The sequence below is a fragment of the Harpia harpyja genome, chromosome 6, assembly GCF_026419915.1.
Source record: "Harpia harpyja isolate bHarHar1 chromosome 6, bHarHar1 primary haplotype, whole genome shotgun sequence".
Classification (NCBI taxonomy): Eukaryota; Metazoa; Chordata; class Aves; order Accipitriformes; family Accipitridae; genus Harpia; species Harpia harpyja.
In genome coordinates this window covers 70,162,396-70,179,914 of record NC_068945.1, presented here as the reverse complement: position 1 = coordinate 70,179,914, position 17,519 = coordinate 70,162,396, and the positions used below count along the sequence as shown (strand labels likewise).

Sequence of the window (17,519 nt, the reverse complement as noted above, 5' to 3'; positions counted from 1 at the left end):
GGCTGACTTCCATCCATTGCAGTGCACTCGTGCACAGTCTGGTGAGCAGCCCCCGCTCACCGCCAGCGTTGCGGTGTGTGGTAGGATGCTGTGGGTAAGAGGACAAGGATAGTGATGAGTTGGATCTTGGAGATGTTCAAAGTCTCCTGTCCATATAACAGTTTCTCACTTAATTTTTCTGTCAAAACAGTAGATAAGATGAACTATTGCCATTTTGAGTCTGAGCAGTTATTGCAAGGCTGGAAATTCCACCTTTGTGGCCGTAGGCAGAGAGCAGGCTGTAGGGCAGGTGTCTTAGTTAAGTGCACTTCTGCTTTGGCTGAATTTCTCCTCTGCTCTTTACAGAATGGGGATTTCATCTCTGCCAGAGCCATCACCCATCAGAGCAGTGTTTTATTTCCCTGTTCTTAAGGGTTAAGCTCTGTCATAGGTAGAAAATGCAGCCCTTGGCTTGGAGTCCAGGGGTTCGTGCCCATCCTTACGCACTGTGCTGAGGCTGGGCCAGGTCTTCCTGCCTTAAGAAATGAAAAAGTGACATCACTGCTGTTCCCTGAGCTTCTGGATCGTGTGTCTGGCAGAGTGGTACGGGCTGTTGGCTCATGCCATTGCAGAGGTATGACCCGGTCAGAGAAGAGCCCTGCCAGCCATCATGCGTGCGTGCAGAGCTGCATGGCAGGAGCTCTTGATGCTGAGCTGGCTGTGGGGATTTCTTTGAAGGAAGCCCAGCTTTATTCCTGGACTCAGCTCTGTGGTTCAGTGAAAGACCCAGGAGATGCCCCCCACCCCGAGGGCAGCTGGGACTTGTTTGTAAAACACGGCATCATCTCTGAGCATCTGCTTGACCCGTGTTCGCACTGAGCTGCTTCACTGCCCGCTCTCTTGACAATGTGTTGGCTTCGCGGTCATTCCTCCAAACTTCTAGTTGATTTCAGCTGCTTAATCTCTTAAGACCTTTCTTACTTCTGTTAGGCTTTCCTGTCTTCCCTTGCACTCAAAATCAATTCTGAATTATCTTATGATATCATTTGCATTCTTTCAGGAGATGGGGGAGCTCCTCAAGCCACGTGTAAACTCTTCTAGCCTTGTCCTCTGGTCTCCAGGATCCACTTTTAGGGAGGCACCCAGTTTTGCAGGTGTGGACAGAGACAGGCAGCCAGACTGGGAATGAATGACATGCTCTGCTGCCTGCCCTGTGCCTTGGGTCTGTTGATTTTGGGTGGAGGAGGAGAATTTTGTTTCCTGCTTGTAAGAATTAGATTGAACAGTGTTTCTTTGCCTTACCTGTCAAATAGTGTGTCTCCCACACTAACGGAGGTGACAGATGTGCTTCAAATTGCCTAGAAGCTTCTCCCTTGGGGCTGAAATCAGTCATTCTGCTAGTCTGGAGTCTGTGAGGGGAGGAGGCTGTTACTGCTGGGGTTTCTGGGATCCAGCGTGCCGGTTGAGCACAGGGCATGCCTTTTGATTTCCCCAAGGAGAGAGCAGTCACCATCTACAGGATTGCTGGCCACTGCCTGGGATAAAGCTGAGAAGAGCTGCATGCCCTGCGGATCTTGAGGAGCTGGCCCAGAAATGCTGGTCCCCGCTTCTGGCGCAGCCGGTGCCGAGAGGCATTGGTGGCTCTGACCTGGCAGCGGGATGGGGCTGGGAGCAGCCCTGGGGAAAGGTGCCGGCAGGAGGCACTCGGCGTGGTGCCGCTGTCCTTCCCGCTCAGCTCCTGTGACCTCAGGAGGCACCCCTGCCTCTTAAAGGCTTTCTAGATAATCTCTTGTGTGCAGAGGATGAGGTCGTTTATGTAATGCTGGGTGGGTTTAGGAGGACCCAGGACGAGCCCCACCTGGGTGTCGGTGGTGTCCATAAGAAGCCAGTAGCAGAAGCTGCTGGGGACACGTTAATCCCGGTAATCTCCCTCGCAGGGCTCAGTGCTGGCTGGCATACTGTGGTGCTTGGATTCACCCGCTGCAGTGGCCGTCTCCCTGCTTCTGCTTGTCTGCTAATTACAAGGGGATTAAAGGTGGCGAGCTGCCTGCTGCCCCTGAGCAGCGAGGGGCAGAGACCCGAGACCGCTGGTCAGGGTGCGTGCTTCTTGCTGCTGCATCCCGTCCCTGCCCGGTGGGGTGTTGTGGGGTGGAAGGGAACAGTGATCCTGATCCTGGGTGAGAACAGGGTTCCTCTCCTGGTCTGTGCCCAGGCTGCAAAGTCAGCCTGGCTCGGCCAGCTCTGGGGGCAGGGGGCTGCCCATCGCTCTGTGGCACGGGACCTGCTGCCCCTGGGAGGGCTTTACCAGCTTCAGAAAGTGCCTGGTTCGCTGAGGAACTGTCGATGCAGAAGCTGAAGGCTCGAGGGGCAATGTTAGTTCTCCATCCTAGAGCAGTCTGTAATCGATGGTGTTTTCAGTTCTCGTTAGCGTCAGCCCCTTCCTCCTCCAGCCTGGGCTGCCTGGCTCATACTGAGAGGTTCCTGCAGGAACCACGCTGCTTCGCTTCTCCTTAACCCTCCGCTCTGCCCCGGCTCTCTTCTTCCCGCTGCCCAGGCAGCCTCTGGGTGAGTTAACCCCCCGAGGCAGGTCCTCCTTTACGGAGGTGCTCCATGTGCCTGCGCGCAGAGCTGGAAACCCAGCGATAAGGCTGACTGCCCGGGCACCTCGGGCAAGCTGCTGAGCCGCTGCCTGGTTTTCTGGCTGTGTGGGTGAGTTGCCATTTTGCTCCTTGCACCCTGCCCCAGCAAGAGGCCTCTCGGGAAGGGTTTGCATTGCACATAAAGCCTGTGGTTTGGAGCTTTGGAAGAGGAGCCGTGAAGCCAATGGCCTATGTTGCTCGTGGGTCTGTGCTGAAGCAGCAGAGCTAAGTGATCCCCTAGCTTTACACCCCCGTGGACAGTAAGAGTTGTGTCCTTTTTTGTTGTGGCACTCTGGTGATGGTCAGTTTGTACAGCGTCCCAACGTCTCCCAGCTAGTGCAGTTCTCTGTGTGGGAAGAGGAGGAAGGGATGGGGAGGAATGGGGAATGATTGTCATTACCAGGCTGGGGGGACGGGGGAAGAACTGGATCAGTCTGAAATAAATTCCAGTTTAAGGAAGACCGCAGTCCTTGGTTGCTCTCCTCTGGGCTGGCTGGTAGCAGGTGCATTCCTTCCTGCATCTCCTGCAGCAGGTGCTACGGGATGATGTTCCCCCCCCTCTTTCGGCGAGGCAGGTGGATATCTGTCGCATCCCAGTCTCCTGTTAGTGCTGGGCCTTAGCACTGACTCTGCAGAGTTCCCGGCCTTCTGACCCCAAAATAAGGTGCTGTTCCCCACCAGGCACATGTGGACGAGTCTGGTGGGAGGCTGTATCTAACTTGTGCAGATTATGGCTGCCTCAGCATTCATCTTTCACCACCTGGCTCAGTTATTTTCTCACTCTGGTCCCTTCGGTTGGAGTTGGAGAGCCACAACTGAGTGATCTCTGCGAGGCCGCCTCGCACAAGGGCTCCAGGGCAGCCGAAATGCCGCTGGCTGGACTGAGCATGATGGCCTCTGGAAGAGCCTTTCTGACTGCCCCGCAGAGCTCTGGCTTTCCGATGGCAATTCGTGCTGTGGACGGCGGCTGTTCAGCAAGGCTGATGCACTCGTCCATGCGTTGTGCCAGAAAAGTGGGTGTGCTAATGGCAGTGCTTTCTAGCAGGGTCAGTAATGTATTCATGAGAACATTTCCTCCCATTTCAACACTTAATGCAAGTCGCTTCATAGCACCAGCACTGCTGACTCTGGCTGAGGCACCTGTGGAAGCTGACCTTGATTCTAGTTTCTGTATTTCGTACCCCGGCAGTTTTTTATATTGTCACTCACAGCTCGGTTTTTTCCCCTCTGAAGGTGCCACGTTCCCCAGTCTGACGGCAGCTTCGACCCTGTTATTCCTCCCTGTGGCCGCCTCCTGCGCAGGGCACCAGGAACAAAAGCTCCTTCTGCAGTTGTGGGAGATGTTGATCCTGGCAAACTCCGTGGATGTAAACGATTTCTGTAGGGTCGAGACAAACTGAGCTAGTGCTTAGATCATTCTTCTTCTTTTTCCTGGCGTGCTTGAAAAGGGAGGGGCTTGGGATATTTACATGTGAGCCAATGAAGAACAGTCCAGTCTGTTTGTGTTTTGGTTTTTCCCCTCTGTCCCTGTCTGCTTTACAGTGTATTGTCCAGCAAGATGGACAGCATGCCCTTAAGACAGGAGAGGTGCTGGCGTTTAGTCGTTTTGTCCTGAAACTTGAAGCTGGTTTCATTCTCTGCTGTGCACCTGTGACTGTGTCTTGCTCCCACTATCCCTTTGCATCCATTTACCAGTTGGGATTTCCATGTATTTGTCACTGCAATTTCCCAACGAACTGGCTCTCGGGAGCAGGGAATACAGAAGCAGTGGTTGGAGCGTATAACGGGGATTTGTGGTTTACTGTGTTTACGAGAGATAACCGAGCCTGGCTGCTGTGCAGGCAGCCGAGGGTGGCTGGTGGTGGCACGCTGGGGAGAGGGGAGCTGAGTGAGTGCAGGCTGCTGTGTCCTTGCACGGCCATCTCCCTGGCCCCCATGGGTCCACCAGCCCCATGTCCTCGGCTCGCTTCTCCATCACCTCCATCCAGCTGCGGCTGCATCCAGGCTTCCCCAGTCTCACTGCTCCCGTCAGGGTGGCTTTCAAACACAGCGTGCTCTCTCCCTGTTTGGTCGATCTTTTTCTTGGTCTTCTGTGTCCCCTTTCACTCTGCTCTGCTGTTGTGCTCTGGGAAATGTGTTGGAAATGAGATTAAAATGCAAAAACACTTTGAACTGATTAGAGGTGGGATTGAAATGCACTGATTGAGGAAGAGGCAGTAATTAATGAGCAGCTTTGGTGGACGGCAGTTCTTGCCTGGAGATGACCATGGGTTGGGCTGTAGAGGTGCAGCAGGACACCTGCAATCCAGAGGCTTCTGGTGAGGGGCAGGTCCTGCTGGTCTGTGGGTATCTGCAAGCTTGGCTCATTTCTCAGTCCCCAGGGTTAAACCCAAACCCTCACCTTTGAGTTTTATGATAGAAAGTTGTAGAAGTGTCTGATCGGTGCTGCAAGTCTGTGATCTGCATGGTGATGCTTCACCACTGATATAGTGTGCTTCTGGGTGCCATAGCTCCAGGGAGCATCGGGGAGTGGAATAAAGCAGTGAGAGCAGATTTGCCTCAAAACACAAATAACGTCAAGAATTAGATAATGCAATGGGAGAAGCCCACGCTTAGGTCAGCGTTCAGAACAGTGAAAATTCATCACCGCACGTGACGCTGAGCGAGGCTGACCTACCATCGGAAAGCGCGGTGCCGACGGGCCTTTCGGTGGGGAAAGCCCAGCCGTGCCGTAAACCCTGCTCCGCAGTTGTGGGCTTTCCGTAAGCTCCTGCTCTTGGCGGGGAGAGTGAGCAGTGCCTGCTGGGCTTGGGGGGAGAGGAGCTGCTCTTTCCCTTCACTTTGTGTGCAGGAGCTCGCAGCCTCTGTCGGGCAGGGCTGGGGACAGCGTGGGCAGTGCCGTGGGCAGGTGAGACATCGAGGGGCGCGTGTCTGTCCCCTCCTGCACTTACCGGTGTGTGTGGCAGGCTGCCCCTCGCTGAGCAGGGGTAGCTGATGGGGGGTCAGGGCAGCTCCTGCCTTCCCAGCCCTCACCCCATCGATCGTTGCCTGCAGCGTGCCTCGAAGGGGGTTCAGTGCGGCGCGAGGGCTATTTGCACTCGCTGGTTACGTTGCTGTTCCTGCTGCCTCTTGTCTGCAAGGGGAGTTTTCCTTCCAGCGCCTTCCCGGCAGCATTATTTTTCCGGCCCACAGCACTCAGCTGCCCCGTTCTCAAATAGCTCCTGATCCCCGTGACGCTGGATGGCGTGAGCTGAACACTGCCGGTGGTGGCTGCAGCAGCAGGGTGGTTTCGGTGGTCGTTTCCACCGTGGCAGCAGGAGGAGGTGCAGGGCCCCGGGGCAGGTCACGGGCTGTGCATGCCAGTGCTGTGCCCGAGGTTCCTGGGCGGCGCGTAGGGATTCTTGGAGGATTTCAGGGAGGCGAGGGCTGTTCCAGGTTTAGGATCGCACTGAAGCGGACTGTAGATGGGCTCAGACGGTCCAGAGCCATCCCGCAGGTGTTTGGGCACAGCTGCCTGTCAGGTTCTGGCTTCAGGGTGGTGTGGGTTTGCTGAGGAGCAGGGTGCAGCTCCGTGCCCTCCCTCCTCTCTTGTTAGCCAGCCACTGGAGACTGATATCCCCTCCCCGCTGGGCATTCGGGAAGCTCAGAGGCTGCTTTCAGCTTTTGCTCTGCAGGCCAAGAGTGATGTTAGAAGCATGGCCCTGCACGAAGCCAGTGTTGGTGTGCTGGGAGATGGAGGACAGCGGCTGTTGCTGGCAGGCACTGGGAGGTGATGGTGCAGAGCCTCTCCCAGAGCCTGTGCCATCCAGCCAGCCTCGGGTGTGACGGGGCACATGTACGATGGGACCCGCCAGCAGTCAGGGTGTTACGGCACTGAGCCGTCCAGTGCCGAGCTGAGCAGGACATGCTCCTCCTGCCCGGAGCCACGTTGTAGGGGCTAAAGCTCTGTGCTGGCGTAGCTGTTGTACTGGTGGCAACTTTTGTGGCCCGGCAGCACGTGCTGCCTGCCCTGGTGCAGGCGTGAGGAGCTGCAGCGGGATCCTCGGGGCTGCGTCATGCCAGAGCCGGTGATGGAGCTGTGCTCGCTCCTGCCAGGGAGGGCACAGCCGGGATGCAGCCCTGTGCGAGGGACCTCGGCAGCGAGGGTGGAAAGCAAACAGAGCTCAGTCGAATGTGCAGGCTTGGACCCTCGTGATGGGTGGGAAAGCTGTAGTGTCTGCGCCATAGTGTTCATCACAAATGTGACTACAGGGTGTCTAACACTGAGTTTTGAATCGTGCTGAAGTGCTTGGACACTCCTTTGTTAAAACTTCAAATTTGCTGTCCAGTGCTGGATTACTCCTGCGAGAGATGCTCTTCGATGCCCTGTTGCTGTGATTCCGGGCTGAGGACCTGGCAAGTCAGCACGTCTGTCAATGCCCCGCACGGCTCAGCAGCGCTGTGCTGCGTTTTGGGATATGTACAGCTCCCATGCGGTTTTCGAGGTGAATACGCTGCTTTCTGTGATTCTCCCTGAGGTCTCTGGACACAGTGGGCTGGAGCGCTCGAAAGCCCACGCTGCCAGCGGGGCTGTAAGGTCCCAAAGCTTAAGACTGAAAATAACGGTGGGCTGCGGAGGTGCAGCATATCCCCACGGCTGCTCCGTGAGCTGGGGTGTGCCCAGCCGCCGTGTCCTGTCCACACGGCCAGAGCGGGTTTCTGGAGGGACCAGCGGCTCCCCGCTGGCACTGCTGGGCTGTGGCGGGGCAGGAGGAGCCATCGGCGCAGCACGTGCTGTTTTTAGGCCTTGGGTAAATGTTGGTGGCGTGGCCCTGTAATTATCGGGACAGGGTGCCAGTGGAGCTGGCTAATAGCTCCCCTGGGAAGTAGCTGGAATTTGGCATCAGGTAAAAATAGAAGAGGTTCCTCCCCAAAATGCTTTTAGCAGCTCTCCGTGTGCCTGCAGAGCCATGCGTGGGCCGCGCTATTTGCTCTGTGCCCGCGCGTGACGGCCGGGGATTACCGTGGTGCCGCATGGCGGGACGGCTCCGCTGGCTGCGGTCGGGCTGACCGGGTGGGAGCTCTGTCCCTGCCCCACGGCGGCAAAGAGGAAGGGATGTTAAAATTGGGGCAGGGAAAACCAGCTCTGTCCCTGCATGCAGACGCAGTCGCTTTCTAGCGCAGAGCTCCCTATGGGCACTGGGTCCTCTCCTCCTGGGAGGATTTGAGCAGCAGTGTCCCCCCTGGGTGCTGCACTAGCTGCGGCTCTCGGTGCTGTCCCATTTAGCCCAGCAAGGTGTTATTCTTGTTGTAGAAAGAAAGTCTGGGCTGTGGGGCTGATGACGGGCACGTCCCGTGCCATGAGCCTGCTTTCTGGCTGAGCCGGGGATGTGGTTGTAGCCAAGGGTGCTGCCTGGCTGCTCGGCTCACCCTGAGCCCTGGGGTGCATCCAAACACCATGTTGGTTCCTCCGAAAAACCTTTGGTTAATTGTGGGATCTGATACCATTTCAGACACGGGGCTTTATAAAGTGTGTGTTGCGGAAAACATGGAAGGACTGAATTAGGTTATACGCAGTGAGGTCTCCTCTTGCGTTACAACCCATTATACCTTAAACACCGGTGTGCTCAGGAGCCGTGCATGCTGGCACCACGTCAGTCTAAAAATCTTCTTGTTGCTTATTCTGTGTTGGAAAGGAGACACTCACATTTTGGGCCTACTGCATATAAGTAACTGCATCTACTGGGCTGCACAGCCCCTTCACCTCCAGACTGCAGCAATATGTCTAACACAGCCTTTTATGACCTATTTTGACTCTCATGCTGCTCCTGTACTGCAACTTAATGCCACAGCTTCCACGACGAGGCGTGTGGGCAGGAGTGCTGATGTGCTCTGCCGCTTGCTCTGCGGGCGCCGGGGAGGGCAGGGAAGGGGATGGATGGAGCATCCTGCACCACTGAGCAGCCCTTGCAGCTCCGCTGAGCTCGTCTGGCAGCTACGCCTGCTCTTCAGCACCGAGCATCGAGCATGGCACCCTCAGCCTCTCCAGGGCGAGGAGGAAGTGGGGTAAAAAAAAGGTAAGTAAGGTCCGTTTTCTGAGTTTGCGCTGCTCTGTGCCAGGGAAGGGTGAGGGTCGAACTTAATGCTGCATTAACAAGGCTTGTTAGTGGATTTCTTAACAATTCCCACTTAGAGCGGGTGTAGTTTTTGATCAGACAGGGTCCCCTGCCGCAGCCCCAGCTCAGACAGTTGTCCTTTTAGTTTGTGCATGCCTTGAGGGGCAGCAGGGAGAGCAGCTCTGCTCTGAAGTGGATCGTGGAGTGTTTGATCAGGAGCACAAGTAAATCATGAGATTTGTATCCCCCAACTATCAGTTGTTCTGCACTGAAAATACCTATTATGGTAGATAACTGGAGAAGAGAAATTTCTCCCTTCCAAAGCCCCCATGTCCCTGTACCACCCTGGCTGAAGCCGTAACTGGCTCCCAGCAGCTGTGCCTTGCTCTCCTCTCCACGCTGCTCTGAAACCTTTCTCCACCTTTAATGTCTGCAAGGCAGTGCTGGGGAGGCACCCAAAGCAGTGAGGCTCCCCCTGCACGAGGAGGATGTTGGAGGCCCACAAACGTGCTCATTGCCAAGGTAAAGGTGCTTTCCAAAACTGTCCCTGCTGTCCTGTATTGTCCCTCCAGCTGCTTAGTGGTGCCCGGTATCTCACAGCCCCAAAGCTGGAGGAGCACTGGCATGCTCAGCATTTGATCTGTGTGCAGCATTACCAACGCCTCATCAGCAAACAACTTGAGCCTGTTCCAGTAGTGGTCTCCTGCTCCGAGGATGCTCCATTGAGGAGGCGGGTACTTCAGACAATCTTCAAATGCCCGATGACAGTTGTGGGACATTGAGAACCGTGATTTTTTTTTTTTTTTTCTATTTTTTTGGTTGAGTGAATCTTAATTTGTAGGATGCCCTGTGTCGGGTGGTCTCATCATTGGGAGTGCTTTGCTTGCACTAGGGACCACTATTTCCACCTCAGTAAGGCCGTGGTGAATGGAGAGTGCCGGAGTGGAGCAGGCAGGGTTGGGAAGTGTTTCTTCTGGTTGAGGACCGTGAGTCCTCTGCAGGCCCCTGGGTAAGGTCTGATGCTTTGCTGCTGCTCCCGGCCCTTCCAGAGAGACATCTGCAGACACTCGGGGTTGGAGAGTTCCTGCTGGGTGGGGAATTCCCTCTGCAGCACAAGTGGAGCCCTGGGCAGGGCTGGGATACAACTTTGTCTTGCTTTTTGGCAAACTGGATTCTCCAGAAACTTTTGCTAAAATGGTGGCTTTCGAGTTGTGGTTTGTAGAGATTTGGGAGTTCAGTTGCAAATCTAACCAGCCTGCAAAGTATAAGCTGGGCAAAGCTATTTTCAGTGAGGTTAGATTAAGGGAGAGCCTTGCAGCGTTTCCAGGAGCGGGATAGGGAATCTGTGTCTGGTCACCCTGTGCCTCAGGGTGTGAGGCCATCACCTCCATGCTTCAGGTGGAGCACACAGCTTGAACAGCAAGGACCTGCTGTTGGGAGCCAGTTCCTCCCTCGAGAGAGAATAAAAGCCAAAGTTGACACGAGTGTTTTCAGTTGGTGGCACTGGGTGGAGGATGCTTCTCCCAGCATCTTCCGTAGCTCCGCGTCACTCCTGGTCCCTCCGGGTTTGGAGGAACCCCCGGACACCCATCTCGCCTTCTCCATCCGAGCGGCTGGCGCTGTCACATTGCAGCTCTTGATTTTGCAGCACGTTCGTGCCTTAAAGCAGTTCCTGCGCTGTCATGGCTCGGGACCATTTTTGTGGAGGGCTCCTCCAAAGAGACCTCAGGGTCCGGGTGCGGGCTGGGGGGAGCGGGTGCTCTCTCCAGCAGCCGGCGGTGACCAAGGCACCGTGTGCTGGTGGTTTGGGGGAGGCTGGGGGCCCTGTGTTTGCGTGGAGGCTCTGCTGGTTGTGTCAAGCCCGAGGTATTTATGAAGGGCTTCCTGTTACGTACGGGCAGGGAGCATTTCCAGAAATGGCTATGGGTGAACAAGTGGTAGGCAGCTGTAAAACGCTTATCTCTGTCTCCCTGCCAGTAACCCTCTGGGCACCGAGCAGCATTTTCCTGGGACGAGCTCTCGGAAGCAGACGGATTTTTTTTTTTTTTTTAATTACTTCCTCTTATGCCTTAATGTTTCTAAAGATAAATACAGCTCTCCTCTTGGCATCTGCTCAAGGAACAGTAAAGCTTTACAAAGGAGCAAAGCTCCATATCAGCATGTACCGTGCCTAGTCTCCAAATCTGCGGTTTGTTTCATAGATGGTAGTAAATCTTTCTCTCCAGCTCCCTGCCCAGGACGATTTATTTCCTGCTGAACAGGAGGTCCTGCCGAGCTGGTCCCTCCTTTGCCGGACCGGTCCTGGATCCCGGGATCTTTCCTGACCTGTTCAGCTGTTTACTCTGGGGCATGCGTCGGGGCAACTGAGTGTCATCCTGAAAGCACCGTGCTTGGGCAAGAGCAGTGGTCTCCACCTCGTTGGGAGATCTGAGCGGACCTTTCTACAGGGAGCCAGGGTGGTAGGAGAGTGACCACGTCCCCGCAGGCCCACGGCAGCTCCTGGGGTTTTCCAGCCGCGACTCCTTGCCCCGCAAGGGTTTGCCGGCGTGCCTGACCCCATCGAGTCTGCACCTCACGGGTCCTGGTGCTGCCCCGCCGCGGAGGTCGGGTCCCCAGCTGCCCCCGGGCTGCCGGCTCGCCGGGCCGGTGCTGTGCACCCGCCAGCCGGGGGGGGAGATGGGGTGTCTCGCCGACACTTCTCAGCCTTAATTTGAGAGTGAGTAAGAACAGGTTTGAGGAAGGTAATGACAGCTCGGGGACGGGAGCGGGGGCCCAGGGAAGGAATGGTGTGTGAAAATAGAATGGTGAAGAGCTCTGTAAAGGAGAGCAACGCCGTCCAGTTCTTCACAGGCTTTAATTTTAGCTCTCCTATAAACACCTCATTACTAAGCGGCTCATCCAGAAGAACTTCTGAGAGTCATGACTTTCAGTGGAAGTGCTGTGCTGGGAAAACATAAGCAGGTACTCACCACCCCACACCGGCTGGGCAGCGACGTTCCCACTGACTCTTCTTGGGGATGTTTTATCTGGGAGCGAGTGACCCAAGAATGGAGTATTTTGCCTGCCTTTGGGAGGTGGTCCATCGTTGTAAGGAAGTTTCCCAATGAGTTGGTCATGTTTTGATCAGAGTTGCATGTAGACAGTTTGCTTCACCACCCAGTTCTGCATTTGGTCCCATCCTAAACTGTTTGTCCTTCTAATCATTATCATCTTGTGTTTACAGAGAGTCAAACATGCCCTCAAACATCACCAAGGTGATCATTAAACACAGAATGAGTTCATTTCGCCCCCCCCCCTTTTTTTTTTTTTTTTTTTTTAATTTACTCAGGACAGGAATTGGTGTTCTGGGTGCAACTTTGTGTCTTTGTAGAGACTTTTGCCTTAAATCCTGCTGTTGTCCTGCAGACTTGCTGCCGGCTGCGCTTTCTGTATCTGGTTCAAATCTGGCTCCGATCCGTGGCCGTGTGCAAGGTGCCAGTGATTTGGCTGCTGCACAGGCATCTGGTGTTCCTGCAGTCTGGGAAAGGGTCGAGCTTTGTTTCTTCCCAAGTTTCTTCTTCTGTGAAGTTGCACTAAAACATGAAGCGAAGGAGAACGTGTGGATTATTTATTTGTCTGGAATATTTACGCCTCTGGCTTGCTGGCCCCCACCCTGTGCAGACAGAAAAGGTGGCCGTGCCTGCAGCAGGGACTTGGTCTTCTGGGGGGAGCTGGTGGGGACAGTGGGAGTCCAGTAAGTGCCACTTCATACACACGTGGCAGCAAAATGACTCCTCTCCCGGGGCGTCCGCACGGGTGGATGGCGTGCCGCGGTGCTGCCAGGGGCACCTCCTCCCGTGCCAGGGGGACGTTGCTCGTGGCCGGGGTGCGGGGGACGAGGGCAGTCTGCTCGGTCGGTTTGGGGCAGGTGGGCTTTCCCCACGGGAGGGCTCGGGGCACCCGGGACGGTGGCAGACGTGGGGCTGCCGCGGTGGCCGGGAGGAGCGGGCCAGCCCTGGCCCCACCAGCCCCACACACAGCCCTTTTGTTTTCCTCCATAAAAAAGCCATTCTTCATGCTCCTTTCATAAATATGTAATGAGGGAACAGTGCAGTCATTGTCCTCCGAGCAGACACTTGTCGTGTTGTTCTGGGGCTTCTGCGCCCGCCGGTGCGGTGGGTTTGGTGGGATGGGGGGAGGACTTCAGTCTCTGGGATGAGGATGGCTTGCTGGGCTCAGTTCTGAATCCCTATTTCTGCCTTATTCTCTCTCTCTCTCTGTTGTTTTATATATCCCTCAAAGCTTCTCCCTGCCCTCTGGGAAGGAGGAGCTGATGTCCATGGGCTAGAATATCCCACCTTCTCCACTCCTGTTAACTGGGAGTCAAGTGGTAGTCCTGCCTTTTTCATCAGGTCAGCGTGATAAAAGTCTTCTCGTAGGACATTTTGAGGCCAGCGGGATGAACACAGTAGCCAAGATGTGAAGATCACACAGCTAGGGAAGATCTCAGAGGTGCTTCTCTTGTACTGAGAATGAAAGAAATGAGATGGAGAAGGGGTTTTGTCTGGAGCCTGCCTCTGAAACTGCTTTATTGGGGTGAGGCATGACGGGCAGAGCAGGGGAAATAAGAGCCAGTGATGACTTGGCCTGTAATGGTTATATCTGAAAGCGAAACAGCAGGTGGGGACATTAGCGTGAAAAATAAAATTGTATTTCCTGGTTGGCGTGCTTGAGAGGAGAACCGTGCAGCTCTGAGAGCTTGGCGGGGGCCGTTGGGCTGTAGGCAGGCGTCCGTCCCCATGAGGATGGGTCTCCTCTGGGCAGGGCAGGGTCCTGCTGAGATGTCTTCCAGCAGCGGTTGTGGCTGCAGCTTGTCTCCAGTTCGTCTCTGCTTGGGAGAGCTGGAAGTTACTGACTGAAATTGTGTGGGCTTTTTCCCTTTCTTTTTTTAAGCTGTTGAATTATTTTTCGCTAAAAAGTGAGTTCCATCATGCGGAGAAAGAGAAGTGGAGGTATGGGGAAGGGGGACGTAGCTCTCCATGAAGCCTAGAAGAACTACAGTAGCTTATCACGTGTGGTTTGATAGTTTTGTGGGTTGGGGTGTGGGACATCAGGGTTGCCTGCAGAGCAGCCTGCAGCTCCTGTGCCATCAGCGCGTGCTGCTGTGCATTTGCAGCTCAGACCGCAGCGTTTGCAGCGCTCTGTCCCATGACAAGCTGTCTGCCTGCCAGTCTGAAGCGCAGCCTGCAGCTGAGCAGCTAGGCATGGCCCAGGGAGCTGTCGATGCCTGTCAAAGCTTTGCAGAGATTGCAGCCTTGGACCGCTTGCTCTCTCATCCCTGGCAGACCTTTCCTGTTTGCTGGGCAGGCGTGAACTGGGCGAGCTTCCTGCCTTTGCTTTCTCGTCGCAGGCATCACGCAGCCAGGTGCTGAAGCACGATCTGGCTTGGGTTCAGCTTTGATGGGCTGCAGCGAGGATGTGCTTTCCTGTCACCCTGGAAAGCTGCAGAGGGGGAGCGTGGAGCCGGCCAGAGCCTCCTGGATCTCGCTCTGCACATCACGTCGTTCTTGACCTGATCTCATCACAGTTTGTCATAGCAGCTGAATGTAGTGGTTTTGTTTTTTAATTCCAGCCATCCTGGGTAGTCAGGTGCTGGTTTGTAATAAATACAGCCTGCCCATTTGGGGTGAGAATCTCTTGCCTGGGGCTTCTCTAGAGAGAGTGCTTGTTTTCTTCCCGATGCCATGCAGTGCCCTGTTTCTTGCTGGCCAGCACTTGGCAGCTGCGCTCCCATGCCGTCGTGCCAGGAGCCACCACCTCGCTTTGCAGGTAGAGTGGAGCGTTGCTGAGGGATGTGCTGGCAGGTTTGTCAGGCCGTAACGCTGGTTGATGCAATAGCTCCTGCTCCTTGCGGTGTAGTTGCCCAACCACTGTTTGGTACCGCTCACAGCCCTGTGAGGGTTACGTGGGTTGTTGCTCGTTCCAAGAGCACCATTAGCGACCTGCTCCGTAGTCCAGGGCTGGTGCCTGATTTGCATGTGACGGAGCAGGCTTGCAGGCATGGTTTGTGTATGTTGCATCGCTTACCGCAGATCTCAGCAGTAAGTGCTCTTGGCAGAAGCTTCAGGTCCCCTTTTAGGTTGCGTTTCATGGCTTTGTGCCTTGTGGGTTAATACTGTTTTGCAGGAAGCCACCTCAGTAACTATGGTCAGTGCTTTGTAGCATAAAGTGTTTTATGATGCTTTAAAACAGGTGAATTTTTAAAATAATTTCTCCTTTGAGATACCGAGCAGCTCTTGGAAGCGTCTGCTAACGACAATTCAAAGCAACGATGAAGTTGAGGTCCATCTCCCTGTACCTGGGGTGAGCTGGCAAAACATTTCTGTGTTTGAAATGATCCCCCCCCCCTCTCTCCCAGCAGAGCTAGACAACAACCCAGCCTCCCTGCTGGAAGCTGGGGTGAAGGAAGGCTGAAGCACCTCTTGCTCATGGGTTGAGGACTTGTGAGCTTTGTGTTTCCCTGTATTATATCATAGTGAATTTTCGAGGTTCAGGGGTGTGGGAGTCGTGCCTGAGCCTGCAGGAGGGCTGATTTCTTGAGACCGACTGTACTGGTTGTACCGTGTTGCTTGGTGAAACACCCTCCTGTGCTTTCAGTAACCTGAGAGCAGAGGGCTTCAGGTGTGAGTGTTGGAAAAGGACTTGTTCCAAACAAGATCCTTTGCCTAAAAAACACATGAAAATTCACTTCTTCTGTGACTCTCCTCACTCCATCATCGCAGCAGGCTCCACAGAGAAGGTCCAGCTCCTGAAGCAGCTGGAGAAGCTGCTGCACAGTTGGGTTCCCTGTTGGCCTGACCCTGCGTCTTCCCTGGAGCGGGAGCACTGGCTGCTGTGCCCCGTGCTGTATGGCAGTGCCAGCCTGCAGCTGTTTTCCTGCAAGCTGGTAGGCAGTTGCTGGGTGAATTTTCCAGGAAAGGTGGACACCTCTCTGCAGGGGACTGGAAACACTCTGGAAACATGGCCCCGGGGCCCAGGAGATGGAGTCTTGGCTTAGTCTTTTTCCAGGACGTTCGTTCCGAGCTCCTCTTGTCACGTCACTTAAGAGACAAGTGACCCACCGAGAGCGAGGGAAGCAGAGGGCTGTCTCTTGCTTGGCCATGACCCCACTGGACTGAGAACCAGCCGTTCCCGGAGAGTCCCCGGCGTGCCAGCGCTCACCACTGCTGGCCTGCCTGAGAGTTAAGGTCATCTGGTTCTGTTGTGTCAGCTGAGTATTTAACTTTTTGCTTATTTAGAATTTCCTGTATTATGATAACATCTCATAAACTTCCAAATATAGCTTAACGCTAATTTAGACCGTAACAGGCTGCCCCAGGAACAGTGACCAGGTGTCACCTTAAGTCATGCCGGCCTTTTTGCAACGCAGCGGCAGGAGGAGGCAGGAAGGAAGACGCAAAGCGAAGCAGCTGCGTTAATGCCGGCGTTCGCAGGCACACGTGCTTTCCCAGGCATCTCGGCTGGGGACAGCAGAAGAATCGGTGGGGCTGGTCCGGCTCCCCTCCGCAGGAAGGGATGCGCTGATCAGACAGCCTGATACGGCCAGCCAGTGGCTTGGACACTGTGTGTGTTGAATGATGGGAAGTAGGAATGCAAGGATCAGGCCACCTATGGAGTAGCTGAGGAAAGCGCCGGGTGGCTTGGCTGGCCAGAATTTGTAAGTCAGGCTGCTTGTTAATGCCAGTTGCTAAAATCAGGATTTATGTAGTCCATGGATCGCTAAATAACATGGCAGCACTTGGCTTTGAGAAAACCCAGGGGGTCGAGTTCCCCTTGTTCTAAACAACACCTGGAGTGTTTTTTACATTTGCATTGAGGATGATCTTGTGTCTGTTTCCCTTGCGACCAAGAGAGTGCGAGTGAAGGCACGTGCACTTGTGGCAAGGCTGCTGGAGGAACCCGTCAAGGAGGGCATGGGTCTCAGAGAGCTCGCCGGGTGCAGGCCGTCGGAGAGCTGTAATTCTGACGTGTGTGTCTAGAAGGGTTTTTCCTGTCTGTGAAGCTTGAGCCGGGTCGTTTGTGCTCAGAGGAGGCAGGTCTTACTCAACACGTTCGGCCTGAGCACCTTGCAGTGACTGATGCTGTTGGCGGCGCCTGGGACCTGTCTGGAGGGGAAGGCGGTGTCTGAGCACGGGGTGGGAGATTTGGTTAACCTGACGCTTGATGCTATTTTCTTCACAGCTTGGCACTGACCTTTCCTTTTTGGTCCTCAGACTATAAGTAGCGTCTTTTCTGATGCCTTGTTCTGCTAAATTCAGCTGTGGCTGGCTGGTGGTAAGTGGAGCAGTGGAAACAGGTCTAGGTGCCAAAAATAGTCCTTCCGTGGTGCACGCCTTCTGGTGAGGCTCGTCCTGTTACCTGGCCCCGTCAGCAGTCCTGGGGCCAAAATCCAGCTGTGCCGGAGGGAGGCCCAAAGGCAGCAGGCGTTACTGTAAGGAACAAGAGAGGCAGTCGTCCCCTGGGACGATGCAGTGGATGCCGTAATCTCTCAGCAGCTCTGCAAGGGACCGAGATGGTCCCACTTTACAGGTGCTGCCTGCCTTTGTGGCTGTGCCTAGCCTGTGGTAGGAGCAAAATCCTTCTCAGGATTTCTTATTCCCAGACTCCAGCTTGATCCACTGGAGCAGGGTTTTACTGTGAGCAGCTTCGTCACTGAAAGGATGTGGCCAGCGTAGAAGCGCTTCCCCAGCCTTGCAGACTCTGTGAATGTAGCAGGAGCTACCTGAGTTTCAGCTGCTTCAGGGTATCCCAAGAGCTGTCTGCCAGC

General features: G+C 54.9%; 1 protein-coding gene across 7 annotated transcripts in view; it reads left to right on the top strand.

The window, feature by feature from the left end:
* SBF1 (SET binding factor 1) overlaps nt 1-17,519 on the top strand; it is an 85,835-nt gene that overhangs the window by 27,023 nt on the left and 41,293 nt on the right. The window lies entirely within an intron of this gene.